An 18,098-nucleotide genomic window follows, 5' to 3' on the forward strand; every position below is an offset into this window, starting at 1 on the left:
TATCTTGGTGAACCAACTAGACCCCCTAATCCGAGCAAACAGATCAGACAACAATGGCAAGGGATACTGGAATTTGACCGTGATTTTATTTAGAAGGTGATAATCTATACAGGGTCTCAAAGAACCATCCTTCTTGGCCACAAAAAAGAATCCCGCACCAAGAGGGGATGAGGAGGGGCGAATATGTCCCTTCTCCAAAGACTCCTTTACATAGCTCCGCATAGCGGCATGCTCTGGTACAGACAAATTAAACAGTCGTCCCTTAGGGAACACTACCAGGAATCAAATTTATAGCACAATCACAATCCCTATGAGGAGGTAGGGCACTGGATTTGGGCTCATCAAATACATCCTGGTAGTCCGACAAAAACTCAGGGACTTCAGAAGGAGTAGAGGAAGCAATTGATACCAAGGGAGCATCGCCATGAATTCCCTGGCAACCCCAACTCAACACAGACATAGCTTTCCAATCCAGGACTGGATTATGAGCCTGCAACCATGGCAGACCCAACACGACAACGTCATGCAAATTATATAACACAAGAAAGCGAATCACCTCCTGATGTGCAGGAGTCATACACATGGTCACTTGAGTCCAGTATTGAGGTTTATTCTTGGCCAATGGTGTAGCATCAATTCCCTTCAATGGAATAGGGAACTGTAATGGCTCAAGGATAAAACCACAGCGCTTGGCAAATGACAAATCCATCAGATTCAGGGCGGCACCTGAATCTACAAAAGCCATAACTGAGTAGGATGACAGAGAGCAAATCAAAGTAACAGACAAAATGAATTTAGGCTGTACAGTACCAATGGTGACAGATCTAGCAAAGTTTTTTGTGCGCTTAGAGCATGCTGAGATAACATGAGCTGAATCACCACAGTAAAAGCACAACCCATTCTGACGTCTATGATTTTGCCGTTCCATTCTGGTCAGAATCCTATCACATTGCATAGACTCAGGTTTCGGTTCAGAAAACACCGCCAGATGGTGCGCAGGTTTGCGCTCCCGCAAACACCGATCAATCTGAATGGCCAAAGCCATTGACTCATTCAGACTCGCAGGCGTGGGGAACCCCACCATAACATTCTTAATGGCTTCAGAAAGACCTTCTCTGAAATTTGCAGCCAGGGCACACTCATTCCATTGAGTAAGCACCGACCATTTCCGAAATTTTTGACAATACACCTCAGCTTCATCCTGACCCTGAGAGAGAGCCAGCAAGGCCTTTTCTGCCTGGTTCTCCAGATTAGGTTCCTCATAAAGCAATCCAAGCGCCAGAAAAAACGCATCCACATTCAGCAATGCAGGATCTCCTGGCGCCAGGGAGAAGGCCCAATCTTGAGGGTCGCCGCGTAACAGAGAGATAACAATTCTAACTTGCTGAGCGGAATCACCAGAGGAACGAGGTCTCAAAGAAAGAAATAATTTACAATTATTCTTAAAATTCAGAAACCTAGATCTATCTCCAGAAAAAAACTCAGGAATAGGTACTTTTGGCTCAGACATAGGACTGTGAACAACAAAATCCTGAATGCTTTGCACCCTTGCAGCAAGATGATCCACACTAGAAGTCAGACTCTGAATATCCATGTCTGCAGCAGAACTCAAAGCCACCCAGAGATTAAGGGGAGGAGAGAAGCAGGACAGACTGCAGAGCAGAAAAAAAAAATTGAACTCAGGATTTCTCTTATCCCACTTTTGCGATGCATTTAACACTTTGGGCCTGTTGCACTGTTATGTTAGGATCACAAATCTAACCAGCTAAGTAGAAAATAATAGGACGAGCTCTGGGGATGTGGTAACTGGAGTAACCGCAAACCTGATCCTAACCGCACACACTATAGGCAGCCGTGGAACGTTTCCTGAAATCCTAGACGTCTCTTCACGGCCTGAGAAACTGACTACCCCTAAAGAGAAAGTAAAGACCTCACTTGCCTCAGAGAAATCCCCCAGAGATATAGAAGCCCCCCACAAATAATAACGGTGAGTTAAGAGGAAAAGACAAATGCAGAGATGAAACAGGTTAAGCAAATGAGGCCCGCTAACGCTAGATAGCAGGAAATAGCAAGGGATCTGTGCGGTCATTAAAAAATCCTATGCAAAAATATCCACGCAGAGAATGCGAGAACCCCCACACCAACTAACGATGTGGGGGGAGCAACTCAGCACCCCAGAGCACCAGCAAGCAGGGAAATCACATATTAGCAAGCTGGACAAAAACTCATCATATACTAGGAAACATCTTGAACACAGATGAGCAAAAATAAGCAAACAGAACTTAGCTTCTCTTGGAGAGACTGATAACGGATGTAGACAGGAGCAATCAGAATAGCACTGAATACAACGGCAACAGGCAAGGAATGAAGGACCAGGTGGATTAAATAGGAAACCTAACTAGCAGATGACGAGACAGCTGATCCTGCCAGAAACCTGCAAAATAACAAAAAGAGCCACCAGGAGGAGCCCAAAGAGAGAACTCACACAGTACCACTCATGACCAGAGGAGGGAGCCCGGAAACAGAGTTCACAACAGTGAACACTTTGACCCACCAAGTGCTTCACAAAAGTTTACAATGTAGAGCCGTAAAAATAAAAAATCATGTTTTTTCACAAAAATGATATTTTTGCCCCCAATTTTTTATTTTCCCAAGGGTAATAGAAGAAATTGGACCCCAAACGTTGTTGTGCAATTTGTCCTGAGTACGCTGATACACCGTATGTGGGGGTAAACCACTGTTTGGGCGCATGGCAGAGCTCGGAAGGGAAGGAGCACCGTTTCACTTTTCAATGCAAAATACTGGAATTGAGATATGACACCATGTCGCGTTTGGAGAGCTCCTGATGTGCATAAACATTGAAACCCTCCACAAGTGACACCATTTTGGAAAGAAGACCCCCTGAGGAACTTATATAGATGTGCTGTGAGAACTTTGAACCCCAAAGTGTTTCACTACAGTTTATAATGCAGAGCTGTGAAAATAAAAATTCTTTTTTTTTCCACAAAAAATTATTTGTTAGCCCCCAGTTTTGTATTTTCCCAAGAGTAACAGGAGAAATTGGACCCCAAAAGTTGTTGTCCAATTTGTTCCGAGTACGCTGATACCCCATATGTTGGGGTAAACTCCTGTTTGGGCGACGGGAGAGCTCAGAACGGCTGATCGCGTTAGACGTACTATCCCGTTGGTGGTCATACGGGCCCATACCACTTCGACGGGATAGTACGTCTAATGTCAGAAAGCGGTTAGAGGGGATGTCACTGTCGCTGCAACCCAGTCCGTGGCCCTGGGACTCACTGTAAAAGGGAAGGTCTTTAAAGGGGAATTGTGAATAAGTCTGTCGTGATGCCACCTGTAGTGTTTGGTCAATAGGGGGACCGACGCTGCTTTAAACAGGTCCTTTGGGGGATGTTGTTGCAGCAATGATGATGACGCTTCCCACAGGTGAAGCGGGGTCTCCATGAGTCCTAGAGTGTATGGTGATGATGGTGTTTGCCGGTCAATGAGTAAAGGACACAAGTTGTAAAGTCTTTATCTGGTTTACTGTAGTTGGCAGGCCACAGTCCAGGATACCGGCAACAGCTACATTAGGAGTCCAGACAGACCGGAAACAAGTGAAATCCCCTGGGCAAGTCAGGTTGGGAGCCTTCCACTGTGCACTTGCTATAGTCCCGCTGTCTGTAATGTCCTAACAAGGTCCTGGTTCCTTCCCCTGTCCTGGGACAGGTACCTGTATGGTGGGCAGCTTGAGCCATTCCTTCTGGGGTCTCTGCACGGTGACTCCAGGCTCCAGGTTGCCGCTGCACCACAGGCTTAATTTGGGCAGTATACGTGTAGTTCTGTGCCCTCCGGTTCTGCTAGGTGTCCTACTGTTCCACTCTAGCCTCGGGCTCCTGGTACCCGGTTTCTGCGCTTTGGCTCCTAGGAGGCCCTCTTGCAGCCTCCTTAAGCCCTGAAATCTCTCCTCTGCTCCTTTTCTGTCTGCTCCCCAGACTCAACTGCACTCACTGGTCTCTCAGGACCAACTGTCTCTGTCCACTGTCTCTCTCAGACTGTCTAGACTTCTCCTCCAGACCAGGATCTTTATTCAGGGAAGCTGCCCTAGAACAGGGTTAAGGGCTCCCCCTCCTGGCCTGGATTCAGAAGGTGTTGTGTGTGAGAATTATCTGCCAAAGAGATCCCTCCTGTTTCCAGGCATAGCACTACCCTCCCAAAGAGGAAGGCAGCACTACTGTGGTACCCGGACTCCTGGGGTGCCACACATGCCACACACGTGCACACTGATGACACTCGGATGACATCCATGTGTTATCAGCATGACACGTTCTAGCACCTGGGAAGAAGTGGTACAATTTGCGGTTTAACCAGGCGTCGGCTGCGGACAGCAGCTGTCATCATTGTCGCTCGATCAGTGCAACCAGATATCAATGATGGAAGTTGTATTCAGCACCTGTTGTGCACATTCTGTGTAAAATTAAGAATTGAATTAAAAAATGGCTTGGGCTCCCATGTAATTTTCATAACCAGCAGAGGGAAAGCCCATGGCTGGGGCTGAAGTCAAAAATTTGGGAAAAGGGATAATATCACAAAAAAATCATTTATTTGAAATAAAACTCAACACCCTGTGTTACACATTTATTAAAAAATAAAAAACTAAGTCACCTTTATGCCTAAAATTCATTGAAGCCTATGTCCCCTGTAAAAGACCAAAAATAATAAACAACCATATCCCTCATCTGTCTTTTGTGAAAATAATCCTGCGATGACCATATCTCTGTAAAAAAACAACAAAAAAATAATAAACAACCACATCCTTCACCTGTCTAACATGAAGATAATTCATACTGTTCCAAACCGTAATCCATCTGTAACATCTGGATTTCAAACTGAATGGTGGCATGATGCATGCAACCGTTCAGGGTGAAATCCAGGAGATGCTGAGCTCCTGAAAGCGTAGCTTCATTGATGAGTGGTGACATCATAGAGGTTACTGCAGGTCACTGAAGCTGCGGTTCTCACGGGCAGTTTGCTAAGAGTGGGCCGATGAACTGCGGTGACGTCAATGAAATCACTGCTAGCACCAGATATTAACTTTTAGGAATGCTACTTCTAATAGGTGGCATTAGAATTTTTTTCCTCTTCATCTCTGAATAGACAATTTGCATATTTCCCAGAGAAGCATTGCAAGGCTTAAAAGTCTCCTCATCTTAGCATGTCAGGCTTGACATGTCAGTCTCCGCAAGGAGAAACATTACCCCTTGGATGCCCATCAGACGCCTCTCACCCAGCCAAACCAGATTTCACATTTTGCACTGATGAGGGACAGTGTTTGGAAATGGAGATTTTGGTTTGGGATTTTACCCAAAGTCATGTGGCAAGGCTCGTTAGAGGGTCAATATTGAATTTTAGGATTGCTACTTCCAATATCTTCCTCTCTGAAGAAACAATTTGAATTTTGTTACCGAAGATGATCTCTGTAGTAGTGAGCTGTTGCCTGACTCATCTGGTAGTGGCTTACGTCCAGAAGGAACAAACGGATTGAACCTATCATACCTGTTTGTTCTTTTCAAGAAAGTTGAGAGACCATCAATTAGAGGTTTGGCTGGTCAAGCTTAAAGGGGTTCTTTTGGCAAAATTAAAGCCTGACCAGTGGACTGGATGTGTGGGATAGAGACGATTATACTGATTGGCCTGTGGAAGTGATTCTACTCAGTGAGGGGCCCATAATACTGAGGGGGCTAAAAATGGACAGCTATAAACATGTGTAAGCTGGTAACTTCAGGAAACTAATGTACACATTTTTATAGGGGAGTATGGATGTGTTTTACAATGTTAAGAGGGTGTGGGTCAGTATAAATAGTTGGGGTCTGTATATCTGGGATATTTGCCTCACTTACTGGGTCATGTGTCATTTACTGGGCTGCTTGCTGCAGTTTTGATAAAATCACTGTTTTATCTCCTGTGGATATACCAGTTCTGTGAATGCTGAGCTCTGTATAATTGGCAGCTTTCTTCCTATGTACAGGGTACTCAGAAAGCTGCCAATCAGTGGCGGTGGCGAGGTTGTACAGAGCTCATAATTATGGAGGACTACATAGCAGCAGGCTTACTGGTCGCCTAGTGAAAATCACCTGCTGATAAAACAGTGATTTTATCAAAACTACAGCAAGCGGCAAAATAAGTTATATATAGTTGGAATCAGGGTCTCTCTCTACGTTATGCTGCTTTCAAATTTTTTAGCAGAAACCTGGCGACAGATTTAATTTAAATGACTGCCAATCGGTGATTATTTGCTTACACGGGTAGACCGCACTTATGATTCGTACAGAGTGATCAGTAATAGATTGTTCAGTGCACATCGGCTGCACTTGTTCTCCGCAGCACAGGTATTGTATAAGCAAAATGATGCACTGCTGAGAATGTTTATCTTTTGTGAAAACCAAATGGGCATTTTACCCAATGAAGGAACATTTTCCTCATTCGTTGCTGTTCGGCAGCCTGTTTAGACTGCACAATTATTGTGAAACAAGAACAGCTTGTTAACGATCATCATTAGTAATGAGCGAATATACTCGTTACTCGAGATTTCTCGAGCATGTTTAGGGGTCCTCCGGGTATTTTTTAGTGCTCGGAGTTTTAATTTTTCTTGCCGCAGCTGAATGATTTACATCTGTTAGCCAGCATAAGTACATGTGGGGATTCCCTAGCAACCAGGCAACCCCCACATGTACTTATGCTGGCTAGCAGCTGTAAATCATTCAGCTTAGGTGAGGAAAACTAAATCTCCGAGAACTAAAAATTACTCAGAGGACCCCCGAGCGTGCTCGAGAAATCTCAAGTAACGAGTACGGTATATTCGCTCATTACTAATCATCATGTATAGTAAATGCACCTTTAGATTCATATCAGTAGCTAATTGATGGCTTTTATAATGTCAAATCTGATAGTCTTGGAAATAGTTGCCTCAGTCACAAGTCACACAATTACACCTCAGAGTCACTCTTTTATTTGCCTTTTGTCACTAGGGAGCATTTCCCTGTGTTTAGATCTACGACATGCAAATGCTGTTGATTCATGGTTTAAAGTTTTCTTAATGAAGAAATAATGAGGAAGAGAGAAATGATTTTCACTTACCATAGTGCGCACGATGGCAGCACTTCACGAACGTCTCAAGCTATGGCAAAGGATATTGCTTGGAATTTTCTGCTTCCCTCTGTTACCTTTCTACCTGTGTGTCTACTGCTTATGTGAGTACAAGGTCCCTCTGCTCCTCCACATGTAATATTATTATACATGATTACATTACATACTGTCTATAGGATCAATTATTCAGTAAACTAGAAACTATTATGTGTACAATTCGCCACTTTTCACTTCTACCATTATTATTATGCTTTGCTTATATCGTGTCATCATAATGCACTAGCGCTGTACATACATCATCACTGTCCCTATTGGGGCTCTAAATATAAATTCTCTATTGGCATGCCTTTGGGATATGGGAGGAAACCCTATCAAACATGGGGAGAACCAACAAACCCCTTGCAGATGTTGCCTTTGGTGAGGTTGGAACCCAGAATTCCAGCGCTGCAAAGCTACAGCGCTAACCATTAAGCCACCGTACTGCCCATATAGCCATGTTGCTTCATTTATGTCAAAGTAATAGGGGTGAACACGATTCCATGATTCTATAAGCGGATGCAGATAATCAGAATATAAGCAGATATCAGAAGAATATATTTTTCAATGGATATAGCAGGTAAGGTGGTTACAAGGCGCTTAACACTTTCGCCACCAAGCCTGTTCTCACCTTCATGACCAGACCAAATTTTAAAATTCTGACCAGTGTCACTTTATGTAATAATTTTGGAACACTTCAACAGATCCCACTGATTCTGAGGCTGTTGTTTTGCGACATATTGTACCTCATGTTAGTGGTACATTTATTTATTTGTGAAAAAATCAGAGTTTTAGAAATATTTTGAAAATTTCGCAATTTTCAAACTTTCTATTTTTTGTGCCCTTAACCCCCCATTCCCCCCCCCCCCCAGCCTGTTTTCGCCTTCATGACCAGGTCAAATTTTTCAAATCTGACCAGTGTCAATTTATGTGGTAATAGCTCTAGAACGCTTCAACAGATCCCATTGGTTCTGAGAACCTTTTTTTCATGACATATTGGCAAAATTTGTTCAATGTGACTTGCATTTAATTATGAAAAATTAACGCAAAATGACTAATAAATAACATTTCCCACCTGTCTACTTTACATCAGCACAATTTTTGAAACATATTTTTATTTTAGGAAGTTATAAGGGTTAAAAGTTGACCAGCGATTTCTCATTTTTCCAACAGAATTTACAAAACCATTTTTTTAGGGACCACCTCACATTTGAATGTATCTAGGTGTGTGGTGAGCAACTTGAACCCCCAGGTGCTACACAGGAGTTTGTAATGTTGAGCTGAGAAAATAAAAAAAAACACATTTTTCACACAAAAATGTTCTTTTAGCCTCAATTTTTTATTTTCACAAGGGCAACATGAGAAAATGCAAAATGAAACTTGTTGTGCAATTTCTCTTTACTACGCTCCTACCCCATATGTAGAGAAAAACTACTCTTTGGGCGCATGGCAGGGCTCGAAAGGGAAGGAGCGCCATTTGACTTTATGAACGCAAATTTGCTGGAATCATTAGCGAATGCCATGTCACATTTGGAGAGTCCTTCTACATCCAATGCTTTTATTTTCAAAAGGATAACAGGAGAAATTGACCCATGCAATTTGTTGTGCAATTTCTCCTGAGTACACTGATAACCCATATGTAGTCGAAAACTACTTTTAAGGCACAGTGCACACCTCAAAAGGGTAGAAGCGCCATATTGGAGTTCATATTTTGCTTTAATGGTTTGAGTGTGCCATGCCACATAGGCAGAGCATCCAAGGTGCCAGAACAGCAGAAGCCCCCCACAAGTGACATTTTACAAACTACACCTATCAATGAATTAATCTAGGGTCGCAGTGAGTATATTGACATCACATGTACCTCACAGAAATTTATACCATTGGGTGGTGAAGAAAGAATAATTTCATTTTTACCACTAAAATGTTTTAGCCCCAAATTTTTAATTTTTATAGCGGCTAATTGGAAAAAATTGACCTCTCAGCTTGGTGTGCAATTTCTCCTGAGTGCACCAATATTCTATCTGTACTTTTTGAGGCACAGTGCAAAACTCAGAATGGAAGGAGCACCATAATTTACTGCAGATTTTCCGGTTATGGCTTGAAGGTGCCGTGATCCACTGGAAGATTCCCTAAGGTGCCAGAAAATCAGAACCCTCCATAAGTGACCCTATTTTGCAAATTACACCTCTCAATGAATTCACCTAAAGGTGCAGTGATCATATTGACACCACGGTTGTGTCACAGAATTTTATACCATTGAGCAGTGAAGAAAAAATTATTTCATTTTTACCACAAAACGGTTGTTTTAGCTCTGCATTTTACATTTTTACAAGGGAAAATGGGTAAACATTGCACAAAAATTTGTCACACAATTTCTGCTGAATGTGGCCATACCCCATTTGAAGCTGTACAGTACTGCTTAGCCACATGGCAAGAATCGGGCAAAAATGAGATGCTATTTGACTGTTGGAAATAAATGATCATATAATAGTTTGTGGACTCCATATACAGAGCCCTTAAGTGCCAGAAAAGTAGAATCCCCGATCTAGTGTACTCTATACCTTTTTAGAAATGTATCTACAGGTGTAGAGGCAATTATGGCTCCATGGGTGTTTTCCAAAAACAAGAGGCAATGGATGTTGCTTATAAAAATTGCAAATCTGCCATTGTTGTGCCCGTGCATTGCTGTGCCCATACATTGTGCCAAGCTTGTGCTTCTGGAGACAAGAACCCGTACATTAAGCGGTCTCTCATCGTTAGAAAAATGTCAAACTTGTGGATGCTAATTGTGGTTTAGGCACACTGTGGGACTCAGAAGGGAGATAGGGGGGCATTTGAAAGTTGGAGCTTAGAATTCCCTGGATTTCTTTTGGAGGGCAAGGAGCCATAGCATCTTTCCAGAGACATTGTTATAGTAACATGGAAGTGTGGCACCCCAGGAGTCCAAGTACCACAGTGGTATTGCCTTCCTCTTGGGGAGGGTGATGCCATGCCTGGAAGCGAGGAGGGTCCCTTTAACAGGTAACACATACATGCAACATGTTCTGACTCCAGGTCAGAAGGGGGAGCTCGAGACCTGGTTTCAGGGGAACTTCCCTATATATGTTCTAGCTTGGAGGAGGAGTTTGCTCAGTCTGTAGAAAAGTGTGAGGGAGTAGGAGCACAGGAGAAGTGAGGAGCTGGAGGGGAGCTGCGACTGAGCTCCCTCCATGCTGAAGCGCAGGAATCGGACACCGGGAGTCCGAGGCTGTGTGGGACTGTATGCCCCACAGCAGAAACCAGAGGGCAGGAGATTTAAAGTTGCCTGTCCACAACTACACCTAAAGGCACAGCAGCATATAGAGCCCAGAGTCGCCGCACTAGAGACACCTGTGAAAAGGCTCGCGTTGCCTGCCATGCGGGTACTGTCCTAGGACAAAGAGAGAGAGGACCTTGTGAGAAGCCTCAGGAAGCAAGGGGCGCACACTATTCAAAACAACCCCTTTAAAGACTTTCCCATTAACTTGGATGCCAAGGGCCACAGACCGGGTCGCTGCCACCGTGACTACCCCTTTAATGACCCCTGGACCCTGCCCGAGTACCCCAGAGTCCTAGCGGGTGCTCCAACTTGGCATCATGAACAGGATGGACTGACCCGAAAAATCGGGTCCTGTGCGCCATAGACTGTTAAATTGTGTGCTAGCCGCCATTGCCACGCTAAGTGGAGTGCAAAGGGAAGGAGGAGGTGTGCCTTTGTGGGTTGGGCCTGGTAAAGGGCGTGGAAAGGAAGCGGCTCTCCGTGATCAGCTGTACACGAGTGAAGAAGCAGGAGGCCCCGGACAGAAAACCGGAAGGAGCACCTTACAGAGCGTCGGTGGAACTGCTGCAGACTCCGTTGATGGGACGTCAGGCCTGTTTGAAGTTAGCACGGGGGGAAGGGATATGTCTGACCTGGGCGGAGATCCAGCAGTGGCTGCAGCCCCCATGATGCCGCTAGGCCCCGCAGTGGCCGCAGCCCCTATGAACCGGCCAGACCCTGCTGCAGCCACAGCTCCCATAATGCCGTTATCCATGCCCTATATACCGGAAGCAGCCTGGTTGCCACAGTATTCAGGGAGTCCCACACGCTGAGTGACTTTAAAAAGAGACTCTGCAGCGTATTTGAAGTGTACCCCCTGTCGGAACATCAAAGGGTCAACATCCTAACTAGCCAATTAATTGGTGCAGCACAAAAGGAAGTAAAATCCTGGCTGGATACTGAAAAAGGGACTGTTAGGCAAATATTAGCCAAACTGAAAGACAATTTTGACACCCACACTGCTGCAAAAATCAAGATGAGATTCTTTGGGTGCAAGCAAAGGGTGCAGGACAGTATAAGGGACTATGCCCTTAATCTCCAGGAGGCACTGCGGGCCATTAAGCAGGTCAACCCGAACAGCATGCAGGATGGGAACAAACTGTTAAAGGAGCAGTTTATTGAGGGACTCCTGTCCAGCACCTGTGCATCCTGGCCCTGCAAAACCCTGACATGGACTTCACACACTTTAAAGATAGGGCCATCCGGGTGCTGCATGATCCAAATTCCAGTTGCACAGTATCCCCTAGGCGCCCAGCAATTACATACCACCAGGAAGCGGCATCCTTTCCACACACCCTTGGGGAAGCCGACGCGCGGACCCTGAATAATGACTCCTCAGCAGAACCACGCCTCCAGGTCCAGGAACTGACCAAAAGTGTAGCTGCACTAGCCAAAACCATGCAGTCCCTGCAAGAGTCCCCAAAGGAATAGATCCAGCTGGCTTCCAGTCCAGATGACGTCCCCTGGCGACAGCAGAAGAGGATTCCACCAATCAGAGGAAGAGATAATGACCGCTACCATCAGGACGGACGACCCATTTGTCGCCACTTGAATCAGGCGGGACACATCGCAAGATTCTGCAATTTAAACAAGTGACCCCTGGGGCAGAGGGCCAACCCCCAGGAGTAAGATGACCAGGCCCACAAAGCTGGCAGCCAAGTACGTCGGAGGACGACCGGTCCTCCCAATTGTGATCGATGGCATCCCGATGAACGCTTTGCTGGGCACCGGCTCTCAGGTGATGACTATGCCATATGTTCTTTACAAACGGTACTGGGCCGACTCTGATATTACCTGTGGCCCCGATAATGACCTGACAGTAGTCGCCAGCAATGGTCAGCCTTTGCCACAAGTGTTATTCTGGTGTCGGGCAGCAATAGAACTCAGGGGTAAAGACTACCATGCCCTGGTAGAACCTGTGTATTCTGATAGTAGGCCCACCATCCTGACAGCCAGTGGGGTGGTTGATGTCTGCAAGGGGAGGGTACCAGTGGGCATCCTTAATTGTGGGGAGAAAGAGGCCCATTTACCCAGATATGCCACCCTTGCTAAACTGTTCACTGTTAGTGGCAATGCAATACAAGCAACAGAACCCTTGGCCCCGTCCGACCAAGAGGAGGACAATGGCTCTGCAGGAAAGTTGGAGGATTGGTGTAAGAAGTTACACGTAGTACACTGATTCTACCCCTTCAACCAAAAGCATGAGGCTTACCAGGTGGTCTAAGCGGGTATTCAGCAAACATTCACTAGACTTTGGGGAGGTAAAAGGGGTTCAACATCATATCTCCACTGGAGATCATCCACCCATTAAAGAGAGGTACCGGCCTGTACCTACAGCTCACTACCAATGTGTTAAGAGTATGTTACGGGAGATGAAGGAGGCTGGGGTGATCAGAAACAGTTGTAGCCCCTGGGCAGCTCCATTAGTCCTTGTTAGAAAGGAAGATGGTACAATGAGGATGTGGGTTGACTACAGGCAGATTAACCGCATTACACATAAGGATGCCTACTAGTGATGAGTGAATAGCATTGTTGCTCGGGTCTCCCCGAGCATCCTCGGCGATCTCCAAGTATTTTGTAGTGCTCGGACATTTAGTTTTCCTTGCCTTAGCTGTATGATTTACGGCTGCTAGCCAGGCTGAATACATGTGAGGAATGCCTGCTTGTTAGGGAGTTCCCACATGTATTCAGGCTGTCCAGCAGCTGTAAATCATGCAGCTGAGGCGAGGAAAACTAAATGTCCAAGCACTACAAAATACTTGGAGATCACCCGAGCATGCTCGGGGAGACCCGAGCAACAATGCTATTCGCTCATCACTAATGCCTACCCGCTACCCAGAATTGAAGAGTCATTAGCTGCCTTAAAATCTGCTATTTCTCCACATTAGATCTCACTAGTGGGTATTGGCAGGTTCCCGTGGCAGAGGCGGATAGAGAGAAGACCTCTTTCAGAACACCAATGGGCCTCTCTGAATTCAACTACATGCCGTTCGGACTTTGCAACACACCAGGGACATTCCAGAGGATGATGGAGTGCTGTCTTGGGAACAAGAACTTTGAAACGTTCTGTTGTACCTGGATGATGTTATCGTCTTCTCCAAGACCTATAAAGACCACTTGAAGCACCTGGCTGAGGTGTTTGAAACCCTGTCCAATTATGGCCTAATTGTGAAGCCGTCCAAATGTCACCTGTTGAAGCCCAAAGTGCAATACCTTGGCCATGTGGTAAGCACCGAAGATGTGGCACCAGACCCTGACAAAGTCACCATGATCAGGGACTGGTCGAAACCTAGCACCATTCATGAAGTACAGCAGTTCCTCAGGTTGGTAGGCAAATACCTAAGATTCATCAAGGACTTCACTAAGGTAGCCGCAACCCTGCAAGACCGGTTAGTGGGCCAAATGAAGAAGGACAAGAGTAAGAATCCTCTGTTCGAGTGGAACGATAGGATGGAAGGATCCTTCACTCGGTTGAAGTTGTCTCTCACAGGAGATGAAGTATTGGGTAGCCTGACTATGACCAACTGTTTGTACTCTACACAGACACCAGCAATGTGGGATTGGGAGTCATGCTGTCCAAGGTGCAGAAAGGCAGAGAAAAAGTGATTGCCTACGCCAGCAGGAAGCTTTGTCCCACCGAAAGGAACCCCGACAACTATAGTTCCTTTAAGCTGGAGTTCCTCGCCATAGTCTGGGCGTTAATAGAGTGATTCAAGCACTGCCTGGCTTTGGCAAAGTTCACCGTTTTCACGGACAACAATCCGCTGACTCACCTGGAAATGGCAAAACTGGTGCATTGGAACAGTGATGGATGGCCCGGGTGTCCAACTACGAGTTTACCGTCAAGTACCGTGCAGGGCACAAGAATGCAAATGCCGATGTGCTGTCCAGGATTCCCAATTTACGAGAAGAGGAAGAAGATCCGGAAGCACTCGAAGAGATCGAGTTACCTGCCTTCCAGCTCCCCGAAGCGACCCAGTGCTCCCATTATGTGAAGAACAGGCGCAGTGACAAGCGAGAAGCCACGCTGAACCCATTGCCCCACCATGGATGGCCAGAAACACAGGATAGTGATCCAGCGGTCCGCCTGGTAAAAGAGCTGTTGACACAAGCTGATTCACACCCAGGTCCAGATGCTCCACAAGAGACCCAACAGTTGTGGAAGGAGAAGGGCAAACTGTTTACCTACAAGGGTAAGCTGTGTTGGAGGAATATCGACCCACGAACTCACGAGCTGGTTTGGCAGGTGGTAGTCCCGAGGCGGGATGCGCCAATGGTCTTGGAAGCGTACCATGATGGAGCAGGACACTTCAGATGGAAGAAATTAGAGGTTTCACTTTGTGAAAGATTCTTCTGGATTGGCATGAGAAAAGCCATTGAGATGTGGTGCCGAGAATGTGGTCCCTGCAACCTGCACAGGAAAGACCGTAACAGACAGAAGGCTCCCCTATAGCCCATAGTCACCAAACAGCCACTTGAACTGGTAGCCTTAGACCACGTGAAGCTAACCCCAAGTTGTTCAGGCTATGTCTATGCCCAGACCAAAGTGGACCATTACTCAAGGTTCCTGGTAGTCGTGCCTGTCAAGGACCAAACAGCAAAGATGGCAGCCAAGGCATTCCAACACGTTTGTCGACCACATGGTTACCCTGAAAAGGTACTCACTGACCAAGGCCCAGCCTTTGAAGCAGAAGTGTTCCAGGAGTTCTGTAACCTGTATGGATGCAAGAAGATCAGGACAATGCCTTACCACCCACAAACAAATGGTATGTGGGAGAAGATGAGCCAGGTGGTAATTGACTTACTGAAGACCTTGCACTTGGAAGAGAGAAACCTGTGGTGAGAAAAGTTGCTGGATCTGGTAGATCTGTACAGTCATATCCCAGTGAAGTACAGCAACTGCACTCCAGCCTACCTAATGAGAGGAAGACCTTGCAAGTTACAGTGCCTTGCGAAAGTATTCGGCTCCCTGGAACTTTTCAACCTTTTCCCACATATCATGCTTCAAACATAACGATACCAAATGTAAACTTTTGGTGAAGAATCAATAACAAGTAGAACACAATTGTGAAGTTGAATGAAATTTATTGGTTATTTTACATTTTTGTGGAAATTCAAAAACTGAAAAGAGGGGCGTGCAATATTATTCGGCCCCTTTAACTTAATACTTTGTTGAGCCACCTTTTGCTGCGATTACAGCTGCAAGTCACTTGGGGTATGTCTCTATCAGTTTTGTACATCGAGAGACTGAAATTCTTGCCCATTCTTCCTTGGCAAACAGCTCGTGCTCAGTGAGGTTTGATGGAGATCGTTTGTGAACAGCAGTTTTCAGCTGTTTCCACAGATTCTCGATTGGATTGAGGTCTGGACTTTGACTTGGCCATTATAACACCTGGATATGTTTATTTGTGAACCATTCCATTGTAGATTTTGCCTTATGTTTGGGATCATTGTCTTGTTGGAAGACAAATCTCCATCTCAGTCTCAGGTCTTTTGCAGACTCCAACAGGTTTTCTTCAAGAATGGTCCTGTATTTGGCTCCATCCATCTTCCCATCAATCTTAACCATCTTTCCTGTACCTGCTGAAGAAAAGCAGGCCCAAACCATGATGCTGCCACCACCATGTTTGACAGTGGGGATGGTGTGTTCAGGGTGATGAGCTGTGTTGCCTTTATGCCAAACATATCGTTTGGCATTGTTGCCAAAAAGTTCGATTTTGGTATCATCTGACCAGAGCACCTTCTTCCACATGTTTGGTGTGTCTCCCAGGTGGCTTGTTGCAAGCTTTAAAAAACACTTTTTATGGACATCTTTGAGAAATGGCTTTCTTCTTGCCACTCTTCCATAAAGGCCAGATTTGTGCAGTGGACGACTGATTGTTGTCCTATGGACAGACTGTCCCACCTCAGCTGCAGATCTCTGCAATTCATCCAGAGTGATCATGGGCCTCTTGGCCCCATCTCTGGTCAGTCTTCTCCTTGTTTGAGATGAAAGTTTAGAGGGACGGCTGGGTCATGGTAGATTTCAGTGGTTTGATACTCCTTCCATTTCAATATGATCGCTTGCACAGTGCTCCTTGGGATGTTTAAAGTTTTGGAAATCATTTTGTATCCAAATCCGGCTTTAAACTTCTCCACAACAGTATCACGGACCTGCCTGTTGCGTTCCTTGGTCTTCATGATGCTCTCTGTGCTTCAAACAGAACCCTGAGACTATTACAGAGCAGGTGCATTTATACGGAGAGTTGATTACACACAGGTGGATTATATTTATATTTTGCAACCTTGTGTCCTCCAATTCTTTCCGGCACTACACCGCCTGTCATCTTTACCCATTACACCGGGATCCCTGGGGTTCAAGCTTCACCTGTGGGAAGCCATACTATCCCTGCTGCAGCACCATCATCCCAGTGGACCCCTTAAAGCAGTGTCGGCCATCCCTGACCGAATACCACAGGTGGCGTCACGAACATTCTTTATTCAAAACAACCCCTTTAAAGACTTTCCATTTAACTTTGATGCCCAGGGCTACAGACCGGGTCGCTGCCACTGTGACTACCCATTTAATGACCACCAGACCTTGTCCGAGTACTCCAGGGTCCTAGCGGGCGCTCCAAAAGCACCATATATTTCCATTGACAAATGATGGACCTAAGTGGCTTTTTTGGTGGATTGAGTTGAAGCTTTTATTGGGATCATTTTACATAATGTTTGGGATTACATTTATCTGGTGCTCTACACTCCACACTGCCCACTTACTTTGGGGTTTCCATCTAAATCTCTGAATGACATAATTCAGATGAAACCCCTGAGGGAGCAATTTACTATAATGAGGCAGCAGAGTTACTCTGGACTCCATTTGTCCTCCACTTAGTGGTGTCCTTCTTTGCAGTGATGCACAAAACTGTGGTCAACCGCGCTTTTATGCATGCCTAAAAAGACATACACCACCAGATCACAGTGGTTTCCACTCTCCTTTGTTATGGCACTGAGGGTAATTATCCTTTTATAAGAATAATTGTGATCTAATTTATAATTTTATAATTTGTTTTATGTCCCGAGGTGTTATAAATTACTCTAATACCAGATCACAGGTCAGACGGCGTACACATTGCCTTTATCTGCCTCATTACAGGGAATCTTCTGCTGGGGATCCTGTCTGAATCATGTGTTTCAGACATTTACATAGAAAACCCGGTGTAAGCTCAGCATAGAGAGCAGGATTAATTTGAGCTGAGGCTAAAGGTACCTTCACACTAAGCGACGCTGCAGCGATGCAGACAACGATGCCGATCACTGCAGCGTCGCTGTTTGGTCGCTGGAGAGCTGTCACACAGACAGCTCTCAAGCGACCAACGATGCCGAGGTCCCCGGGTAACCAGGGTAAACATCGGGTTGCTAAGCGCAGGGCCGCGCTTAGTAACCCGATGTTTACCCTGGTTACCAGTATAAAATGTAAAAAAACAAACAGTACATACTCACCTTCGCGTCCCCCGGCGTCCGCTTCCCTGCACTGTGTGAGCGCCGGCCCTAACAGCAGAGCGGTGACGTCACCGCTGTGCTGTGCTTTCACTTTACGGCC

This window comes from Ranitomeya variabilis, chromosome 2 (assembly GCF_051348905.1).
Source record: "Ranitomeya variabilis isolate aRanVar5 chromosome 2, aRanVar5.hap1, whole genome shotgun sequence".
In the NCBI taxonomy this organism is placed as follows: Eukaryota; Metazoa; Chordata; class Amphibia; order Anura; family Dendrobatidae; genus Ranitomeya; species Ranitomeya variabilis.